Raw genomic sequence first — 21880 nt, 5'->3', positions numbered from 1 at the left:
GATTGGCTATCGATTGCACGCCGAAATATGACCTACTTCCTTTTCCCAAAGCGACTAGCTCTCCACTCACTCTGTTTTCTTCCCAACCCAACCCAACCCCCTCAATGACGATCGCCAAGGAAGAACTGGCGGCAAAATAATAAAAAAAAGAAAGAGTAAAGTCCATTCTCTGATTTCTAAAAGAGCCCCATAGACAAATTTCACATACAAAGAGTATTCACAACATGGAGGTATCCCCTCTCATCCACGCTTACTAACACTTCGTATAGCGAAATTTCTATAAGTAATAAGTGACAACGTAAAGGAAAAAAATTTATTGAACGTCACAGCAATCAAATAAATAAATCAATAAAATAAAATATAACTGATTTAAAATATTATATTTAAAGGAAAGGTTCAGGCAACATAGCAATATACCTTAAAAGAACGGTAATTTTTTTTTCGAAAAATAGAAGGAAAAATTTATCTCTTAATTAAAACTACTGCCTCGCCATGTTCAGAGGCGTCTGCTAGTCAGAACCCACCCGGAATTGGTTCAACCAATACGTGCCTTTTTCCTTTAATGTTTAAAAATTGTTACAATAGTTTCGTAATCGAAAGTTATTGCTTTATGATTTTACACAAGAAACTATACGCTTTTAAAAAGGGCAAGTAAGGAAGTTTGGAGTTAAAACCGTAATGCTGTAACTGTACACACCGATTAGGTTTATTTTCGTTTTCCTCTATATAAGAAAAGAAAGAAAAAAGAAAAAAAAAAACAACACACTCCCTCAAGAAAATGGATTATCAATACTACTATACGTTTTGCTTATATACATATAGTGGGCATCGGTTAGGCGTTATACTTAATTTTTTATTATCGACAACAAAGTCTTCATTCTGAATTTTGGATTTTGGATGTTGGGCAATCACAACACAAGAAGAAAATTACGATCGAAGCTATCAAAGGGTTCAAATACAAGAACAAGCCTTATTTCCTCGTTTCCGGTTTAATAGAAGCTTAATTTATATTATTCATCCCATAATACCTCGCGAGATCTTTTAGCAAACAAGCTATGAAGTTCATAATCAGATTTAAGGGGTAAAACGCTCCAAACCATAACTTGTTTATTATAGTCCCTTGTGGAAAAAATGCCATAAAAGTATACATTTTTGATTCAAAATAACCCAACCACCATTTGGAACATACTATATGCAAACTCATGGAAACGCAACCGACTTTCCAGGACTTAATTCCCCAAGTAATAATCAACTTATCCAGACACACACAATGATCAATTTCAACTCACCAACGATGGGGGATCGCAAAATTCGTTACTCCATTCATAAGCTTACATTTTTAACCACACTGACGAATAAGAGACAATAGAGAAAAATAAAAAAAGATAAGGGGTTTTTGGAACCTTCAAGCTCCGAAGCCAGAAACGTGTCTAACTCATATTTATTCGCGCTTTTCGTTAGAAACAATTCTCCCCTACTGCATTGTACGTGTAAAATTTAATGCCTGACGTAACCTTAGCAGATAATAGCAAACCATAAAGGGGTGGAAACATTCGATTTGTTTATACCGAATAAAAACTAAGAAAAAAGGGTTCCAGTACCGCGTCGCTTTTATCTGAAAAACGTAACGTCATCTGACGTCATAATTCAGAGTTAAAAATGACTCTCAAACGTTAACGGACTAGAAAATTCGAGATAAAGAGGATTTACCATAAAACATTATAACGAAATAATTTTAAAATTTTTGGTTTTTCAATTCAAAGGGTTAGGTCTTTTGTTGATAACTGCGGATGTAATACAGGGTGTTTAAAAAGAGTGATAGTACAATGGCTTCTATGGGTGTACATACCCTGTATAAAGTGTGAGAAACAAAAATATGTAGTCTTGTCCTTTAAAATTGAGGTTTTGAGGCAAAAAAATACCATTGGGGGAAAAAGAGAAAGAAAAAGAATGAAAAAAAAAGTTTAAGTAGAATCGTACTCGCAATTTCTTCTATAGTTCCTTCTCCATCCTTTCCATGGGAAGTAAAATAAAAAAGGGAAGCGACTTTAAAAGTTCTAAAAACATAAATTCACCTGACATGTCATTAAAATCTGTGGGTTATAATAGGCCAAGCGGAAGAACCCCCAACCAGGGCCTAAACCCCCTTAGTATATACCTCTTTTTCACCTTATTCTTCTTTTACTAAATGGCAACGCGCATGCGCAAATGAAACAACGATTCTGAACTCTTTTGCCCCTTTTCTTAAAAAGTTGGGGTTAAATTTTATAATGGCTTTCTCGTAAAGAAGTTGGACAACCAATTATATCGTAACTGACACCTATGGAATGTTTATAGAATAATGGCACCTTTCACCCTTTGACTACATAATTTCCTATGAGACGTTTAACACTGAGTGTCACTACTCTATTTCCGCTAAGTTATTAGTCCATACATTTCGATCAGCTCAGATTGAATCAGTACTTGGCTACTTTGCCTTACAAAATGACTGAGCTCACAAAAGTTAAACCTGAAGAATATTCATATCAAGGCTACTACAAAAACCACTCCATCAATTTGATAACAACTATACAACTTTAAATTATTCATTTACGACACGAAACGTTTCATCAAGTATAACACGGGCACTTTTTACAATTGTACACGTGATATACTACCACAAAAGTCCCTGGCTACATTTCTTTAACAAAAAAGAAAGGTTATAGTACAAGTTTTAAAAGGATTAGACCAATTTAGAGTCCTCGAAGAGTAACGAGTAAAAATGTTCTAATGGTTTTTCGCCGCACGTACCGCCCACCCTACCACCCAATTCCAAGTCGCGTCGCCTTCAAAACGGAAGGAGAGATGCTAAAAAAGGACAAGTAGCCAAGGGAAGGCGCTAGAATGGCCACTGTAGCCGCAGATCTTTTATTCTCAAAACTAGAAGCGAAAAATAATTTGAGCGAATTCTTGTTAAAGTGTAGCCCGCCTCTCTAACCCTAACCCTCTCTCTCACTCGGCAAGAATGCGATAAAATTGCCACGAAGGAATGCTTGCCTTTTTTAAACGAAAAAATAACATAAGAGCTATAGTTCTCTAGTTCCTGGGGCCTAATAGCCTCCATGTCGACGATAATACCACTGGAGAAGCTACACTTACTGGCTTCCTTAATGGTGAAAGCCTACCTCCCAATTGGCTAGAGCTCCAACTGGAGCTATACACTTTGGAAGAGAAATTTAAATTATACATTTTAAAAAATTTAGCGCAATGAGCAAGATTTTTTGGTAAACTCGGAGAGTGTATATACTAAAGCATGGGTTCAAAGTAGCTAACTGATTTAGTGTACCTCTTAGGCAGGGTTCGTATCCAATAGAAAGTTCCCAAACTTCTCCAGGTTTTCCCTGACATTTTTGTAGACGATTTTAGGCCCAATTACTATTGTTCTAAATATTTAATGTGGGTAATATAAGAAAAAAATCATTTAAATTTCCGATCTTTCTCTGCATACCACATTTTTACAAATCTCTGAACTTATAAACCAGGATTCATACTAACCCTGCGATCTAGCTATTTTTGGAATTTGTAATTGTTTTAAGAATACCCAGCTTGCGTAATTCGCAATTGCTATTTTCTTGCGGCGAGATTTTTAACGCAAACTTAAATTGCAAGCTTTTCTAGCTAGTCATATTTCCCCGCGACGAAAATGATAAGGAAAATTTTTATTTCCTTTTTAAATTTTTAATGTGAGAGAAGCATTTAATATTAAATGAGTCGTATTTTAATTCGTTTTCGAGCTCGCGCCGCTTTTTAATATGTTAATAATTTTTGTGGATTGTTAAATTAAATGGTTTAGAAAAAGCAGCTTATTTATTGCCTCTAATTTGCGATTTAAAATTAATAAAACAAAAGAGGTTCCTTCAGGTAAATAAATTGGCTTACTGAAGCGGAAAAATCAGATACTAAAAAACGGAATGTCAAATTCAAATTATAGGGGGCGATTTTGAGCCGAAAATGTAACTTGAAAAGGGTGGCTCTTTAGAACATTTTAGACTAACCCAAATAATCCACTCTTTAATTACAGTCAAACCTTTTAGAGACACACCCTGTATGTGTAGAAATTTTAACTGTGCAATAAATCAATCAATCACTCACTAATTGAACAGAGTATAACGGAATTGTAGGCATACTATTTGTATTAATTTGCTATCAATATCGTCTTCATTTCTGAAGCGAGAGCCAATCAATACTTTGTTCCCATGAGAAATAATCACTCCCAATTATCCGCACCTAATAATTGATCCGAATTATAGACAACCAGTTGAAACCGCGACCAAATTTCTTGTACAGAAATTAGGTTTCAAGAATTTCGGTTGCTACCAAGGCTTAACGTACGTAATGTACAGCACCAGCACCCACTAATCCAGTAAGGAAAAACCCCGTGCCATAAAAAGGGGTTATATATTACATAGCAGGATACCTTTTTAAAAGAACGACCCCCCAACTACCAAAGAACGTAATTAGTTTATTGTATTCCATTAGAGGTATATTGTGAGTGGTAGGGAAGAAAAAAAGAGATCAATATATCTGTACTAAAGTACAACTTTTCGGATCTCACCTTCGAACTAGTGACTCAGACTCTATCTTTCTCTCTTTTCTTACGGATTATGACTCAATTACTAAAGACGAAAGGTTTCTTCTTTTTTTCTTAAAAGAAAGTAGAGAAAGTTTCTAGCTACCAAACTTTTAATTGAGAAACGGTGAGATGAGTTGATACCGAGAGCTAAGTGAAACCAGTCACCAGAAGTACGTAATCAGAAGTATACAGTAACAATTCAATCATAATTTGTGGCGAAATGTCACAAAAGTTGCAGTTTCGATTCAAAATTATTGAAGAAACCACTGTGCAGGGTTCATATACAACTTTTGGAAAACAAATTTCCCTGAGATTTCCAGGTTTTTCCCATATATGGAGTATCCTATGGAACAAATGTTAATCCTATGGAGGGTATGTTTATGAACATGTTAACGCAAATTTCCCTGAATTTTACTAAAAATTCGAAATTTCCCTGAGGTTTTTGTCAACTATTGATTTCCCTGAATTTTCCCGGTTTTCCAGGCTTGTATGAACCCTGCTGTACTTCGGTGCTACCACCCTTTTAGCATGCTCAGTAAAACTGCCTGAAGACGTAATGAACAGATAATGCTACAGCCATTTAGGTCTACCTCAAGTACTGAACTTCCGGTTGAACCGAAACTTACAACGAATCCTATTTGGAAACGATTAACGAGAAAGAAACGCTTGGCGATTGTGATTTATGACTCCTTGATTCTTTTCAAACGACGGCTTAGTTATGGAAACTGGGAGCAGCAGCAAAGTATGATGGGAAAAAACTACTTCGTTTCACGAAAGGCATAACCAAGTTTTTAATTACTGAGAATCTTCTTCCCCCCCCCCCCCCGATTTTTAAAACCACGTTTTTTCGGAAAGAATTAAAATACGAAAAAACGAAATAATGAGTTTTTAAAAGTTCATTCGATTTTATGGAAAGAGGAATTATTATCTTTCGGGAATTCTATTAAGACACAATTTAAAGTAAATTAAGTCGAAGTTAACTAATAAATATTCTTGGGTAATTGGTGAAGTGAAATTACCGCAATTTTTCAAAATGGTAAATTATAAATTCAAATTTAAAATAAAATTACCATGGTAAAATTACTGCGCGATATAAATCGGTGTGTTAGGGCTGTATTTGGTAAATTACCGTTAAGATAGGCAATTTCGTAAACATAATATCACTAACAGTTATCTGGAAAAGTTGAAAATTTGTCCATTACAATCTATAGCTCTCTTTAAAGATATTTTTCGTAGCTGCGTATATAAAAGAAACAAATGCACAACGGACGGGTGATTTTGAAGGAAGGGCTCGAGATGAAAGTAGTCTGGACTGTTTTCTCCATGAATCATACCCGAGAGAGAGAGAGAGAGAGAGAGAGAGAGAGAGAGAGAGAGAGAGAGAGAGAGAGAGAGAGAGAGAGAGAGAGAGAGAGAGAGAGAGAGAGAGAGAGACAGCGTCTTATACCCCTTACTACCCCCTCTCAAAGTAGCGTCAAAATTGCGACCTCCCCATTCACTCCTCCACACTAAAATTCTATAGTAGACGAAACGTGAAGCTCAAGCGCAGAGAATATGAAAGTATTTCTTTTCGCTCTCGAGGAAGAAGAAATGCCATACACTACTCTGCAGTCAGTCTTTCGGGGTTAATAGAATGTTAAACTGGAGGTTTTTGCAAGATTTTGAGTTCAAAATGTAATTTTGCCCTAAGGCTGAGTGAGGCTCAAATGAAATGCTAAGGGGAGTTTAAGTTTTGTTAACAAGAAGGCAGGGTATTACGTGATTGATGGGAAGTGCTAATTTCAAATTATCCATGAAATATCATTTGAAACTAATTTGAACTTTAAAAGTAAACCATTTGGAGGTATTTCCTGGATGTTTCACTAACTATGCAGATTGGTCTTATAAAATTAATAGAAGAATCAATAAAAATCACTTTTAAAGGGGTTGGCTACCAAGAAACCTTTCCACGCACTCTCTATCAACCTCGGCATATTCTTTTCTTGAAAAGTAGGTCCGGTCCGACTGCACTCGTGTTCCCCCTTTTAAATAATGGCACCGAAAAATTCTTCAATCTTCGTGATTTATATTTTTCTCGACTCTATTCACGTTCTCGTGATAAAGTTGTTTAGAGAAAAATGTCCTGCAGCTTCTCGCGTCCCGCGTTGCCTCCATCGACAACATGACGCGCCAACAGTATACTGCTTCAGCCCGAGCCCCGAAGCGTGTGCCAGCGCAAGAGCCATTTTGTCGCGAGAAAATGGGCACTTGCATTCGATTTCAATCCATTTATACAAGTGAAATTGCTATCAACATGATTGGGTTCAGAGTATTATTATTCTACGATGAGGTGTGTGTCCATTTTAGGTTATAATACCAAATATTGAAATGTATATAACAGAACCAGGCACTTAAGTATAATGTACATTAAATCATTTTCTAAGGAAAATGAGATTAAGTATACCTGTAAAATATTTCAACCTGGTATGGTACTTTTAGAAGAAAACGATTAATAATTAGGTGAGTTATCATTTTTTAAACACACTTTAATCGTTTTATCTTGCAGGCAATTTTTAACAAAAAAATTCGTCATGCGAAGTGTAATACGGTGGACTTTTATTTATAACGTGTCCTCATATTTTATCCCTTAGAGATCCTAAACTGAAAACTATTGTTTTAAACCTTCAAGAAAGTTGTTGTAACTCAAGTCAACGTGTGCATTAAACATCATCCTTAAAGGGATACCCTGTACTTGAATTTGTTTCTCCTTTAATCGAAAGAGGGTATAAAAAATTTAATACATCAATTGGAATCATGTTTTTATCTACAATATTAACGAAGATACAAGCGATTTAAGTTTCAGTACGCGTTAGGCTTCCCCGCGAGGGCGAGGCACTGGGGAGTCTCTCTATTGGACGAACCCGTCGGTGATACTAGGCGTCCAATAGGAGTGCACGCTTCCGTTAGGTGATACTAGGCGTCCAATAGGGGTGCCCGCTTCGTTTCCATTACGGAAACTTAATTGCTTGTATCTTCTCAAATATTGTAGATAGGAACATGGTTCCAATTGATATATTAATTATTTTACACGCTCTTTCGATTAAAAACGAAATAACTCTAGCCCCGAGTATACCTTTAAGTGTAAAGGTGAAACAGTGGCATACAGGTGAAGTAATAATCATTTGAAATCGAATTTTATAAGTTTTCAATATCCATTAGAGAAGTAATATCATTTGGCTTGACCGACCGACTCATAGATATTTTTTAGTACATATATATTATTTTGTGTGTGGCGTAAAAAATCCCGCTCTTTTTCGGGGTAGGCTATACCGAAAAATGGAAAATAAAAACTCACGCCCCAGTAAATCCACACGAAAGACTGCGTTAGGACATTATTCAACATTTCTTTCGTATAACGTTCATCCCCCTTCACCCCATCTTTTCCGCCGTCAGCTAAAGCCCAAAACTCCCGTTTTTGAGCCAGAAAATTGTAAAAGCAGAAAAGGTTTTCGTGCCTTCCAGCCTGTAACGGAAGAAATAGCCTCTCTCTCTCTCTCTCTCTCTCTCTCTCTCTCTCTCTCTCTCTCAATGTCGCGAGCTCTTCAAAAACATAAAAATAACAACAAAAAAAAATACCAGGGAATACCCCCGTCACATTAACTGAATTTCATTGTAAAAGTTTTCCGTATAAAAATTCCAAAGGAGAATTGGTGAGTTTTTATGAGAATAGACCTCGATTTTGTTGTGAGGTTATTTTTAGATTTTTGCATCATTTCCGAAACAACTAACCCCATCTCAAAAAAAAATGCGGATAAAAGGTACAATGAAGAGATCTGTTAAAGATGCAATTTAATAGTATTATAAAACTATTAAGGTACAGTCTGCTACTAAGAACGTTCTCGTGACGTCACACCCTTCCCAATAGTTTAAAGCCAAAACTGTAAGTTACTATAAGTTTTATAATATCTAAATAGACTGGCAGTATAATAGACTTTAAAAAGTCCAGATAATAATTAAAATTTTCTAAAATTAATTTGAGAAAGTGAAGCCATCACGACACGTTTTCTGGACACATTTTGACCTTCAATTCAATGGGAGGCACAACCAATTTTCTTTAGAAAATGTTAAACCTCCTTAAGAAAAGTGCAGAATGATGCTCTGTATATAATCCATTTCTAAAATTGAAAGGCGGTTTCCAGAGAAAAATGCGCCCGGCCCAGTTAAAATAACTCCTCAAAGAGAAGTAAAGAAAAAAGCTACTCCCAACTCGTCATTTGGAGATGGCTTTATGAAAATGCCAAAACTAGTAACAACCGCACAGTGCTGCACCAAGACTCCATCAGCCTCTCATTCAAATTTTCCTTTGCAACAAAAAAAAAACTCCTTCTTACTCCACCAAGCGAGTGGGTGGAGGAGATATCAGTTTGAGAGTTCAATAGAGTCAAAGAAAGTTTGAACCCCGTAACCCTATTTTAGAAATCTAAAGCTGTTAAAACGGGTATCAGCTCGCCATCTGAACATAATCGAACCAACTGCAACAAACTTTATTGGTTAAGGTCTAGTTTCACGATACAACGGGTCCTAGCAAATAATTTTGAAAATGGACCATTTCGGTATAACTAAGAGGGGGTAAAACTTAGACTTCCACCTCACTTTTTGGCGCCTGCGCAGTAATCTCTTTGTATCATGAGAGTGCGCAGTGAAGGCAATGTATCAACCCCCTTGTATGTCCAGATACTAAGGATTCCCTACCCCTTTTTTTACATCTCTTGAAATAACCTGAAACTATCCCTTTAAACTAAATTTGAACCAACAGGCGTTGGTATATAGGCCTATAGATCCTAAAATATCCTATTTTTAATAATAAAAGATGCGGTTGAAAAGTTTCGTAAATTCCCCTCCCCATTTTTGGGTGAGAGAGAGAGAGAAAATTTTCAATTCAATTCAATCCAGAAGCTAATAAAGTCAAAGGGACCCCTTTTCTCTTACGAAATTTCTAAAGTCTCTCTCCTTCTTATTCTTCTTCTTCTTCTTTTAGAAAGTTAATATTTGGCGGGAAAAGGATTTAAACGTGAAACGGCCAATAGCAAGGAAGGGGTCCGAGGCGTGCATGCAGTTTTTGTTGGGGCAGCAGCACGCGAAAGCCAAATTGAATAGAATGAAGTTTTAACGAAAGAAGGGTGATATAGGCCTGGTTAAATAAAAGAAAATTTCACGACGTATCTCGCTGCTTCTCGCATCACGCTGTCCCTAGCAGATGACGGAAGATACAAGTGCCCTTAGTAGCTTTTAATGGACTATCTTCTAGCTTAATAAGATCCTGGAACGCGCTAGGGGGTAGACTAGTTATCTCAAAAGATATCCCACAGCACAGTAAAGTGGATAATACGATTTTTCTAACTTTATTTTTACCCTAAAAAGGGATTATACTTTCCCTTGTGTCACACAGCTTCTTTTCCACGAGTCCACCACCCAAAATAAGCCAAATTGATGATTTTTTCATTAATATTTTTTTTTCAAAGTTCTTTTTATATCATATTATAATATAATATAAAAGAAAATTTAAAGCACACCTCCTGGTAGTTGGTTCCATTTCGTCATAAATCTTGATTAGTTTTAATATTATCATTGTACGGGAAGTGATTTAACGCCTGTGAATTTTCAAATATGACTAAGTTAAATGGACCGTGCACACATGAATTGGTTAATTTCTAATATGAATCTTATAATTACGTGGCTTTTCTGATAACCGACGTAGAAGCTACAAGTAAAGACTGACTTGCTACACTATTCTCAATTTATGGTTTTAGATTATTAGTATTGAATCAACTTACATACTTATTAATACATAATGCTACTTTTATTTCGGTTTATTTTACCATAACTTACCAAAAGAATATATGACAAGTTAATTTTAGCCGTGATATCTTTTTCCCTCTTTTTATTTATGGAGGTTAAATTTGTCGGGGAAAAAAAGAGCATTTGTGATTGGAATTAAAAGCAAGTTAAAAGACAAAAAAAAAAATTATATTAAAAAAAATATATGTTTTTGTCGGCCGCAAAATTTAAGTGGATTTAAACTTTTCCGAGTGACGTGGATTTAAAAGGCTTAAAAATATTTTCGACGTCGCGTTGTATTTCATATCTTTTTTATACCAACTCAATTACTCATTTAGAATTTTATGCAAATTACGTAACTAAAATACCAAAATTAAGAAAGATTCCATTCGGGGTTCTCAATAATTTCTAGTTAATAAATCCGGTATTATAACTTTAACTTCTTACGCATCTACTTCAGACAAAAATAAAAGTCATTACCAATTTGGGGGGACACAAATCATTAATTTTGGACCATCTAGTACACTCCGACTATAGTTGTCTCAGTATCTAGCGCGGCGGATGCCAATCCCTGACATTAGAAGCAAAAATTCGACACATTAAGTCGACGTCGATATTAAAAGCCCCCCTTCTCAAAAAAGAAAAAAGGAAAAACGGGAGAAAATGTACCGTCATGTATCACGCGTTATAATCAAATCGCCAAAGGGGACCCGTAGGGGGGGGGGCGAAAACGATAGTGTCGTAGTGGAAATGGCCGCACCATATCCTAGCCCCCCCCCCATTGCTACGGATGATACAAATTGTACCAAAAAGTGTACTATACTTTTATGGAGCGAGCTTTCAACGACATACACATACACACACCAAGAGTCGAGCTAGCCGACACCAAAGAATGAAGACGTGTTAGTGGAAAAGAACTAGTACATCCTAACCATCATGGTTATTTAAGAAATAGTTGAAGGTATTCCATGAGTTATCTTCATAATTCAGTGGAAAACCTTTAATTTTTAATGAGAGTTATTCTTCGAGGTGAATGCGCGAGTTCAAAGTTCAAGTTAATAGATAATTTGCGTGGACAACCAAAAAGCCACGTTTTCTAATAACCCTAGTCCGAACATTTTAGGACCTACACTCGGAGACAAAACGAAAAAAGCCAAAGTAGAAAATAACAAGCGATTGAATTATGTTCTTTTAGTCGTAACGTCGCTCTTTGGAAAAATAAAGACGACCAAGACATTTTTAGAGTACCCATAAATTCCCTCAAACCATCACCTTAGAGTATAGCACCACCACCAACACCATCCCATGTACCCAGCTCTTTGTTTATTACTCGTTTATATAAAATACCGTACTCAATGCGAAGTAAACACGGGGTCAACACCGAGATAACGGCTACACACGCGTGCTCTATACATATATTTGACATTTTCACACGGTCTAAAGCCATGTTAAACTGACCAAGGCCTAAGGCCTAATAAAAATACCCCTAAAAGAATTCCAAATTATTGAACCTCTCATTGGATGAATTATTGACTATATATTAGTAATTTATGTCATTAAATATTCAGAAATTAAATTTAAAAAAAATTAAATGCATCGTATACCGTTTTTGTAAAATATGTGTTTACAATTTTTAAGAAGAAATAAAATGAGGGAAAGTTATTTTTTTTTTTTGCCCAAAATTTTCTATTATTAATTCGCACTAATTGCCGCTATTAAAACAACTTAGCTCGCTAAGCTTATCGATTTCGCGAGTAACACCAAGTACCGCTCAACTTTGCGCAAGTACCTTCTATGTAGACACTCGTGTCTAATAAAGAGGTGGCGTGTATACATATTTTGATCAGCGCTCATTGAAGACATAGTTAAGGTAACTCCCAGAATAGGAAAGATATTTATAGACTTAAATAGTTAAATTTACAAATTAAAATTATACTAGGGCTAGAATAATTTCCTTTTAAATCGAAAGAGCGTATAAAATAATTAATAATAATATATCAATTGGAACCACGTTTCAATCTACAATATTAAATAAGATACAAGTAATTAAGTTTTAGTAATGAACACGAAACTTTAGGTTTTCCCTATAAGTAAACATCCCAAACCATTTAAATCAACTAACCATAGTTAAATGAATCGCTGATTACATCTTATCTTCAAATCTAGAGAAGTATAGCTGTGTATAGTGAGTGGCCTGGTTAATTTTCCTTCAACCCCTTTATAACCCTTTCCTCACTTTCCTCCACCTATACATGCATGCATCGTTCGTTTTCGTAACATTTAGGCTTCACTTTTCCCCAAAAATTTAGGGCATTCTCTAGTTCTTTCCCATTTTTGGCATTTTGGCCCAGGCAGGGCGGGGAAGATAACTTGGATACCATCCAAAAAAGTATTCTTCCCATATATATATATATATATATACACGACGAAAATTGCAACGTTCAAAATATAACATTTTTAAAGAAGATGCGAAAAGCATTCTGTAGCTCGAGAAAATTTTGCATTCTGTATTATAGCTCGAGAGTTGGGGATGATGGAAAATGAAATTTATTTATATTTTAAATTTCTTAAAAAAATATTCGAAAATTCCCTATAACATATCCTTAGAGTAAAATGGCAATTACTCTAAATTGCTCTTTTAAAATTAACCTATTCTTAAAACAATTAGTGTCGAAATTAAAAACATCTTCGATATAAGACACGTCTACAAGCCCAAAATCAGCTTATTAAATCGTTGGACCACTTATTTAATTCATACCACGAGTCTCACTGGTCCCAAGGACTACTTTAAAAATTCCAACTTAATTACATAGTGGTAAGAGTGGTACAATAATTTTTTACGAAGCCTGGTGTCTATTATACCAGCGCTTCTATTTATCCCACAGTTTGGCACTTCTTGCTGGAGAAACATGATCAACTTGACAATAATCCGTACAAGACATGGATGGTTTTGGATTTGTCGAGAATATATCGACGATTTCATATCCACCACCCATTTTCGTCTCTTTCCTGCCGGATTTGACCTATTTCTTAGTATATATATATATATATATATATATATAGATATGAATGGGAAGACATATCTTAAGCCTAAAATATAGCTTAGTGTATGATCCAAAATTCTGTTCCGATTTCTAACGCCTAGCGCTGTCGTAAAAATGGTAATAATCCCAGCGAGTCTTGACCTATAAATTTCTTATCAACATCTTTAGAAATATTTTAGTAGCCATTTGGACCAGCGTCCAGAAATTTGGGGTGCGGTGTTATAGGTTGTTAAAGAGCCTAATTATGTTATAGGGAACTTAACGGTTATATCTGTCTAATATTAAAGGCTTAGGTTATAATGATCTCTATTTACAAAGATAACTCAGGATAGCTTCAGATAATTTCGCCTAAAATCTTAATTATTAAACAGACCAAGTATTTTCTATCTATATCTATATAAAAGTTCTGTATAACTATTCAATAATAGTTAAAGTTAAATAACAAAAATTTCTGAATTTAAATATATGTACACTAATGTAATGCGGTCGAACATCTTTACAGGGGCTCGTAGGAAATACATTATTCCAATTACCCCTGGAAGTTGGCTTCCCTTAAAAAAATACCAAAAATACTACAATGACACCACGTGTTAAGCACAATAGTTAAATAACCACGTGGTATCCTTTTACGCGCGAAAATGCACGAGCACACTATATTATCCTAAACAAAACCCATCTATTTACCAGGTAATAAAAATCACCATAAAATATTTAAAGAAGAAAAAAAGACCCAAACTTAAATAGATAAGACTAACGCATAACGCCTATATACTATGATACCAATCGTGTAGGGGTAATTTTAATTCGTACGGACACCGGCGGACACGTTATAAAAAGAGAAGAGTATATATATATCAGCTTAAGCTAAGTATTAGACGGCCACGCCCAAAGCAGAGTACCGGCGTGTGAATTCAAGCGTATCACGAAATAATCATTCACCGTCTTCAATTTTTCCGAGCATAAAAAAAAGTGAAATATATAATGTTATATAGTAAAAGCGTGTCAGAGACAGGGACCCCCAAAAAAACGAGGGGGAAGGGAAGGGGGGAGGAGGGGTCCTTCGAACGCGCGGGAAATGGTGCATCATTGGAACCCAGTCAAATCGAGCAAAAACGGCCTCGTTCTGCCTTCCTAAGAAGCCCAGCGCATCATCTTCCAAAATCCTGAAGAAAAACACGAGGGGATAGCTACTACTTTTGGAGCATGTTTTTAATTTTAAATTATATATGGGATACAGTTAAGAGTGTCTACCCTCTCGGCAGTTGAGAGTGGGGATATAGAGAAAGTAGAGAGAGAGAGGAAAGAAAAAAAACTGCAAAAACTCAGGGATAGTAAAAAAAAATAATAACGAAAAAGGAAACTATTTGAGCAGAATGGGTGAAGGAAAGAGAAACCGTTTTTATTCTTTTTTTTTACCGTATTTTAGTTCACATCCCTTCTTTCCTAGTCATGTCCAACCCCATTCCTCTGCCCCCCCCCCTCTAATGTTTCCGGTTCCGCTAAAAAGAACTTAAGAATAAGTATACCTACGTAAGCAGCGGGTTTTCTATGAGAAATTAGGTATAGTCTAGAACCGGGGAAAGATAGTTCCTTTTAAGATATAGTCCATTTAGCCTAAGCTACGCCGGGTATTATGGCTTTATTGTTAGGCTTAAGATCTATTTTATTTTATTATTTTACTAGGTAATTTTTCTACGCGGTTTAATGGTTTCATATAATAAAATTCCGTAACATATTTATATTGTGGTTGGAACACAAAAAAATTATTATTATAGTATTTCCTTGTACGTAATTAATTGGTTACAACATAAAGGTTTATTCCCACTCCACACTAAATCCTCCTTGTCCTTTCAACCACCCGCCCCCCCAACCAATATACACCTAACTACACTTATTCTAATTCCACACTTAATTATATAAATAAATCCTTGAAAGTAAAACTAGTTTAAGCCTTAAACGTAATCAATTCCATGACAGGAGTTTCAAGAAATATCATGCGGACAACACGGTAATTTACGTATTACTTAATTGAGTAGAATTCTACTCAATTAAGTTTCTAATATTGCAGTAGTAAAAAAAAATTAGATGAAATCTCTAATAAAAGAGAAAAGAAATTCAAACTAGGATAACGACATGTCGTACATATTGTAACTTGGCCATAAAAAATATAGGTCAAACTCATCAAAAAAGTATAAACGGCCATCAAAAGATGCCCTTTCTTTTTCTTAAAGTAGGGTATTTATTCCGCTTTCGGGCAAAGCTAGATATCTTTTGTTATCAAACTCACTGACATAGAAACGAACGTATCTGCTTGAATTCTTCGCATTTCTTCTTTTAAAAAGCAATACATTTCTTCATTTATATCCGTAACGTTAGCGCTAAATTTTATCAGGTATGCAAATACTTACTTCTATTATTATACAGGGTGTATTTGAAAAGTCTGTCAGAAATTAAGAGGGATGTTCATTTAATAATTTCGAGTCAAAAATGTAACTTTTATCGTAATTTTGCCACGAGGGACACCGTTTTCAACTTAAAGATTGGAAGTCGTGTTTTACGAATGGCCCCTTAAATTCAATTAATAAACCGAAAGATAAAGCTAATTTAATTAATTAAGGAGGACAATTGTAAAACATAACTGAAAACGGTGGTCCTCATCACAAAATGTCACAGAAGTTATATTTTGGACTCGGAAATCATGAAAAGAACATCCCCATAATTTCTGACAAACCTTTCAGAAACACCCTGTATAATTCTGAAGTAATTTTAGAGTAACTTTAGAAAGTTTAAACATTTTGCTATAAGCTATCAACGTCTCTTCTTATGGCGAATTCCATTGGATCCTCACGGAGCAATAAAAATAGGAGATCCCATTCCACAAAAACAGTCTTTAACGAAGCTAGAAACTACTATTACAATTTTTATTGCTCCATGGGAGATAACCCAATAGAATTCTCCATTAATTTTAAATAATATTAATTATTTTATAAGACAATGGAAAAATTTTCCATTTACCAGAAAAATAAAACAGCTAACAGCGTAGTAAATTGCCAGTCCCATAGTAATAATAAAATAACTTAATCTAAATTTAAATTATATAATTCCCAGTCCCACAACAAATCGCGTATAACTAAACTTTGTATCGAGTAAAACCGCACGCCGTGGTTTCAAAATCAATCTAAAAAATCTCCAACTTCGATAACGAAATAAAAATCGTAATTTCCCATAAGGGGTTCAATAAAAAAAAACACAAAAAGAAAAGGGGTAACACCTTTAAGGGTAACTGCGGATCCCTGCATGGTTATATATCCAATCGTAACCCGGTTAAAATTTACCATAAACTAAAACACACCCCAAGGACGAGTAAGAATATAATTCCCCAAAAAAAATAAAATAAAAATTCGAAAAATACGTAAACCGAATAAAAAAAAATAAATAAAAAAAATGAAATTCAACTTACCCAAAATAGGCACCTGCGAGGAGGAGTTTTCCTCCGTAGCAACGATTCCTTTCTTCTCCGCATACCGGTAGTAGCATCCCTCGAGATCCCGAATATTTCGTAGCATCCACTTCGCGATTAATCGTATACTTTTGCCTTCCAAGGATAAAAAAAAATATATATAAAATAAATACAAAAAAATAAAAAAAAAATAAACTTTTCTTTGAAGTATTTGAAACTCTTATGGAAGGTTTTCCGAGATTAATTTAAATTAAGATTAAATCTAATATGGGAGGAAAAAAATAACGCATTTTTCCACGGCGAGCGACTAAGTTGCGAGAGGATATCTAAGTTTCCGGGCCCCGCGAAACTACATGAGAGAGACCCGAACTTGTCCACGTAATGGTACGGGGTATACCGGAGGATTCAACTGGGACGCATCTTGTCGAGTAGATGCGTCCGTCTCATTGGCCTTTCGCACCTGAACCCCTCTCCAGATATACTTTCGGGAGTGATCCCACTCTCACACCCTCGCTGGCGGCCTCTCCGGGACCTCCTCTTCCCCCTAAAAGCGCGCGCTTTCGCTCGTGGGTCCGTTCGTTTCCCCGCCTTCTGTTTAACAAAAATTGAACTCCTCGCGCATCCAACAGTCTGTTTTTTTACTCTTTTTCCTCTATTTTTTTTTTTCCTTTTTGATTCGCGCCCATTAATAGTTTGCAAGCGCCTTTAAAAGGTTCTCGGAACGCTTGGCGCCACGCTGCGGTTACTCCTTAAACTACAATCGTGTAATAGCCCTTGCAATTACGACACCAAAGATACTTAAACGACGCAGAAGCGTTACGTTAGAAAAAACAAAATAATAATACACGTTCCCCGGGATCCAAAGCGGTCCCTAAGCGGATGTAACATAGGACAATACAAGGAGTATTTACATACAAGGAGAGTATGACTGTCATTTGATACAAGAGCGTTCCTTCAAATCTTACCACTCCGTGTAGAAATGCTCCTAGCTTGTAAACTATCTCCTTAAAAGCGTATATCGACATAAAATTCTCTCAATCGTTCAGTCCATAAAATGTTGGGCAAACCCTAATCAAAACCCAAGTTACAAGCTAGCATCTCTCTACTCAAGACGGGGGGGGGCGAGAATGTACCGTACATCCCCGTCAATATATAGATTATGAGGTTAATACGTTTAGGGCCACCAAGTCTTAAGGGTAAAGGCAACCAGCCCGAAATTCAGGACGATTTGTCACGGAGAACGTATTAATAGACGTTTCATTTTGGTAATAATAGATATCGCATAAATTAGCCCTAATTTCCTCGGAAGGTTGGATCCAATCAGTTAGAAGATTGGGCGGGAAGGAACGCCTGTCCATCCAAGGATGAACCGCCGGACCACCAAAGATGGGATTGAACAGACCTTATAATACACTCTTACCCAAGAATTTATTAAATTTTTACTAGAATACTATACAAAGCTACCCGGCCTTCGTTACAAGGGACTGGAAATCTGGACGAGTATCTTGTCCATGTAGACAATAAACACTAAATAGTCTTTGGTTCCAACCCGTAAGCTTGTCGGGCGGGGGCGTAAAAAATTAGGATTATGGTATATCAAGGTCACTTAAAAAATACTTTGTTTGTATTCTTTATAATTAAAGTCCAAAATAAATTTTCAAGAGAAAAATTAATAAATTCATAACTCTTAGTTGGGAGGAAGTAACTATACTTTGGAGGGGGAAACAGAAAACTTATAATCGTGGAAGCATGAAATTAAACTTCCTCATCGCCTTAGGAATATATTATGAGATACTAGTTAAGTCAACCTCTCTCTCTCTCTCTGTCTCTCGCTCTCTCTCTTTCCAAAACTTTAACAATCGTATTATTATAATGAGATCTGTTCCAACAGAGGAACGACATTGATCAAGGAGCATCTAACGCTAGAATAGCTCTTACGAGTACCCTATAGATTGTCGCTTCACAATGGGACTATTGTCAAATTACATATCAGTACACGAGAGAGCCAACTGCAAACTGAATTCACTCTAAAATGTAAATTAAACCGTTGTGTATATAGGTTACAATTTCTCCTAAACATCTTAAGTTTGAAACTAAATGGTAAAATTCGCAAGCTATTAAACGGTTATGTCACGGAACATTTTCGAATCAAACTCGTCCAAAGAACAAACATCTCCCTTAATTTATGGCAGAAACACCCTGTATACGTATGTGATAAAGAATGCCAATTGTCTTCGCCTCAAAGAGATACTAAAATACTCCAAGAACTTTAATTGGTTGTAGAGAACTGAACTAAAGGTAAGGAAATTTCCGAGAAAAAATTAAAATAGCTTTTCTTGGAAACGGCTTTTAAAAAGAGGCGTTATCTCTTTAGGAATTATAAGAAAATTGTTCCAGGAAGGATTGCTTTAAACATTAATTTTATATCATAAGAAAGACAGGGCTTAATGGTTACCGTTTAAATATTGTCACTGTATACATCATAAAGCGTAAAATCAAGGATGATTAAGCATGGAGTGTATAAGGGAATGTAAAACTATTCAAAGTTAAATAATTAAAGTTAAAAAATTAAAATTTCTAAATTTATATTTTTATGTACACCGATGTAATGCGGTCGAACATTTTTACAGGGGCTCATAGGAAATACATTATCCCGATTACCCCTGGAAGTTGGCTTCTCTCAAAAAGTACCAAAAATAAAAATAGATAACTTACTAGGATTTAAATAAATACATTTATTTTTTGGCCGCCATTTTTACAGACGGTAGCAAAAAAAAATAAATAAAAATGTCGCGGCGGGCTGACGGGCAAGGTTGGGTGTCTTCACTACTAGAACTACTACATTACTAACCATTTTTTCATTCATGGCTGCCTGGGTATCGTTTTTAAATCCCAAACCGCCAAGATTTTTGAAAATGCCTTCTTATTATCCTATCTAAGTCGTTTCAGGCTTCCCTGCCTGGTGCCTTAGCCTCACCATCAGGCATAAATAAAAGCCTCGCGAGTCGACGTGATCCGTTTTTCCCTTTTACGAGTAGTAATATCTTTTTTTTCATCGGGGGTCTCCCAATTGGCCTCACAACCAATTTTTTCCGACGGTTTTAAAAATCTGCATGATGCAATTTGACGCTGGCGACCTATATCTTTTTCAAAGTGATAGTTTCACGTTTTGAAATAGGGAATTTTTTTCCTGTTCTTAAGCCTCAAAAATTTTGTAAATCGAAGTCTTTCTCAAGCTTTGGAGTAGTAACTACCGGAGTGTTTTTTAGTCGAAGCAACACCTCCAGACTAAACTTACTCGAGCTCCACAAATTTCCCTGATTTCCTTGATTTTTATAAAAATTCTAAAAATTCCCTGACTATTTATTTCCCCGAGTTTCCCATGTATTCCATTTTTGTATGAACACCGTTGTAATGTCAAAATCTGAGCTATCACAAAAATATAAAACATTTTTGTTTCCTTTTTGGACAAGAAATCAGTTTATTTTTTATACTAGCCCTTTAGGTTAAACGAAAAGGCTAACACGTGTGAAACGACTGTAATGTGACGTTAGGGAGACCTCTTACGATGAACTAAAGATATATAAAGGAATATATAGGGGGGGGGAGAAAACGTACAACGCGGGGAAAAGGGAAAAATAGTGTTATAGGAAGGTCCCAAAGCCTTAAATCCATTAGATTGAATTTGGAAGGCAAAAATAGGGGGTATATAGCCGCCTTTAAAAAATGGAATTTCGCCAAGAAAATTGGGTTACTAAAAAGAACGTTTCTCAGAATGTATTTCTCTAAAAATGGTTGGCCTAATATAGAATTGGCTACAAACTTTCATTCATTTATTTATTTATTTAATTTAATATCATAGAGATGACACTGGGAATAATTATTGTAAAAGCGATGATAGTTATAGTAGTGGGAGGAGCTTGTATAGTTTCAATGGTGCAAACGAGAGCTAATAATTCCTAGTGTCGCCTCAATATAATTTCCTGGCTTCACTCCTGGGTGAAAAGTTTTAACGACATAAAACATTTTCGTGTTAACAAGAACATATTTCTTTTCAAAGAAAGTACACTGTGGTTTGGGTGGGAAAAAGTCGTATAATTAAGGGGTCTGGCGTCTGTTATTTCTCAATTCATTTATCTACAACTGTTTATGGCACGTTTAACTTTCATCTTTCGTAATGATTGGAGTTATAACCAAATTATAAGTAAAGTGGGTGTTGTTCATTCTAGTTTCGGACCATCCCAAATTGCTAATGCAATTATCGTTCACTTACATTCACGCATCAATAGCAACAAAGAGGAGAGTGCCTTTCATAAATAGACACGTTTAGCAGCTTGCAACTCGGTTCATGTTCATATAATAAAAGTTACGATTTTCAACCCCTGATTCAAGCTAGGGTCCATTAATACATTCTAACGATTAAAGTTAATTTTCAAAAGGTGATTTTTTTTTTTACGTTTCCCCAGTGTTGCCAGGCCGTTGGCGAGTCAAGAGATTGCAAACAAAAAGACTGGCAGTTCAGTTTATTTAAATCGGTTCTTGACTCACAGAAGGCCTGACAACACTGCACTAAAGTTTAAGCAGAGAGAAGGGGCAAGCATTTTCTGTATCCCCTTTACTGAAAACTATCTATAAGCCTAGACATTAAACTGCAAAATCTGCAATACATTACTCGAAGTTACTATTTTTAATAAGGGTTATTTTACATAGTGAATGTAACCCAAATTTCAATTTACTTCAGTTTATGGACTTCAGCGAAAAGCCAAGCTTTACCATTACCCCGAAAGACATACGTTGATGAAATGAAATTAAGATGCTAATCTAACCTAAAAAAATATCTTCCTTCTCTTTCCTGAGTTTTTTTTTTATACTGTTTAATGTTCCAAACATAATTTAATTACATGGAGGAAAACCGCTATTAATTCTACCGGGATTCAACTAAATGTA

At 35.6% G+C, this 21880-nt stretch overlaps 2 protein-coding genes across 2 annotated transcripts in view; both read right to left on the bottom strand.

The window, feature by feature from the left end:
* Positions 1 to 17068, bottom strand: part of LOC149650706 (innexin unc-9-like) — a 105767-nt gene extending 88699 nt beyond the window's left edge. The window contains exon 1 of the mRNA XM_089847325.1: positions 16934 to 17068. The gene's annotated coding sequence lies outside the window, so the exon portion shown is untranslated. The remainder of the gene's footprint in view (positions 1 to 16933) is intronic.
* The window catches only part of LOC149650705 (innexin unc-9-like), a 99800-nt gene extending 82732 nt beyond the window's left edge, over positions 1 to 17068 (bottom strand). The window contains exon 1 of the mRNA XM_089847322.1: positions 16934 to 17068. The gene's annotated coding sequence lies outside the window, so the exon portion shown is untranslated. The remainder of the gene's footprint in view (positions 1 to 16933) is intronic.
* Positions 17069 to 21880: the final 4812 nt, after the last annotated feature.

The sequence above is a fragment of the Phalangium opilio genome, unplaced genomic scaffold (genome assembly GCF_054372755.1).
Source record: "Phalangium opilio isolate 3A_F unplaced genomic scaffold, DU_Popi_V2 ptg000082l_1, whole genome shotgun sequence".
Classification (NCBI taxonomy): domain Eukaryota; kingdom Metazoa; phylum Arthropoda; class Arachnida; order Opiliones; family Phalangiidae; genus Phalangium; species Phalangium opilio.
This window is presented reverse-complemented; position numbering and strand designations above follow the sequence as displayed.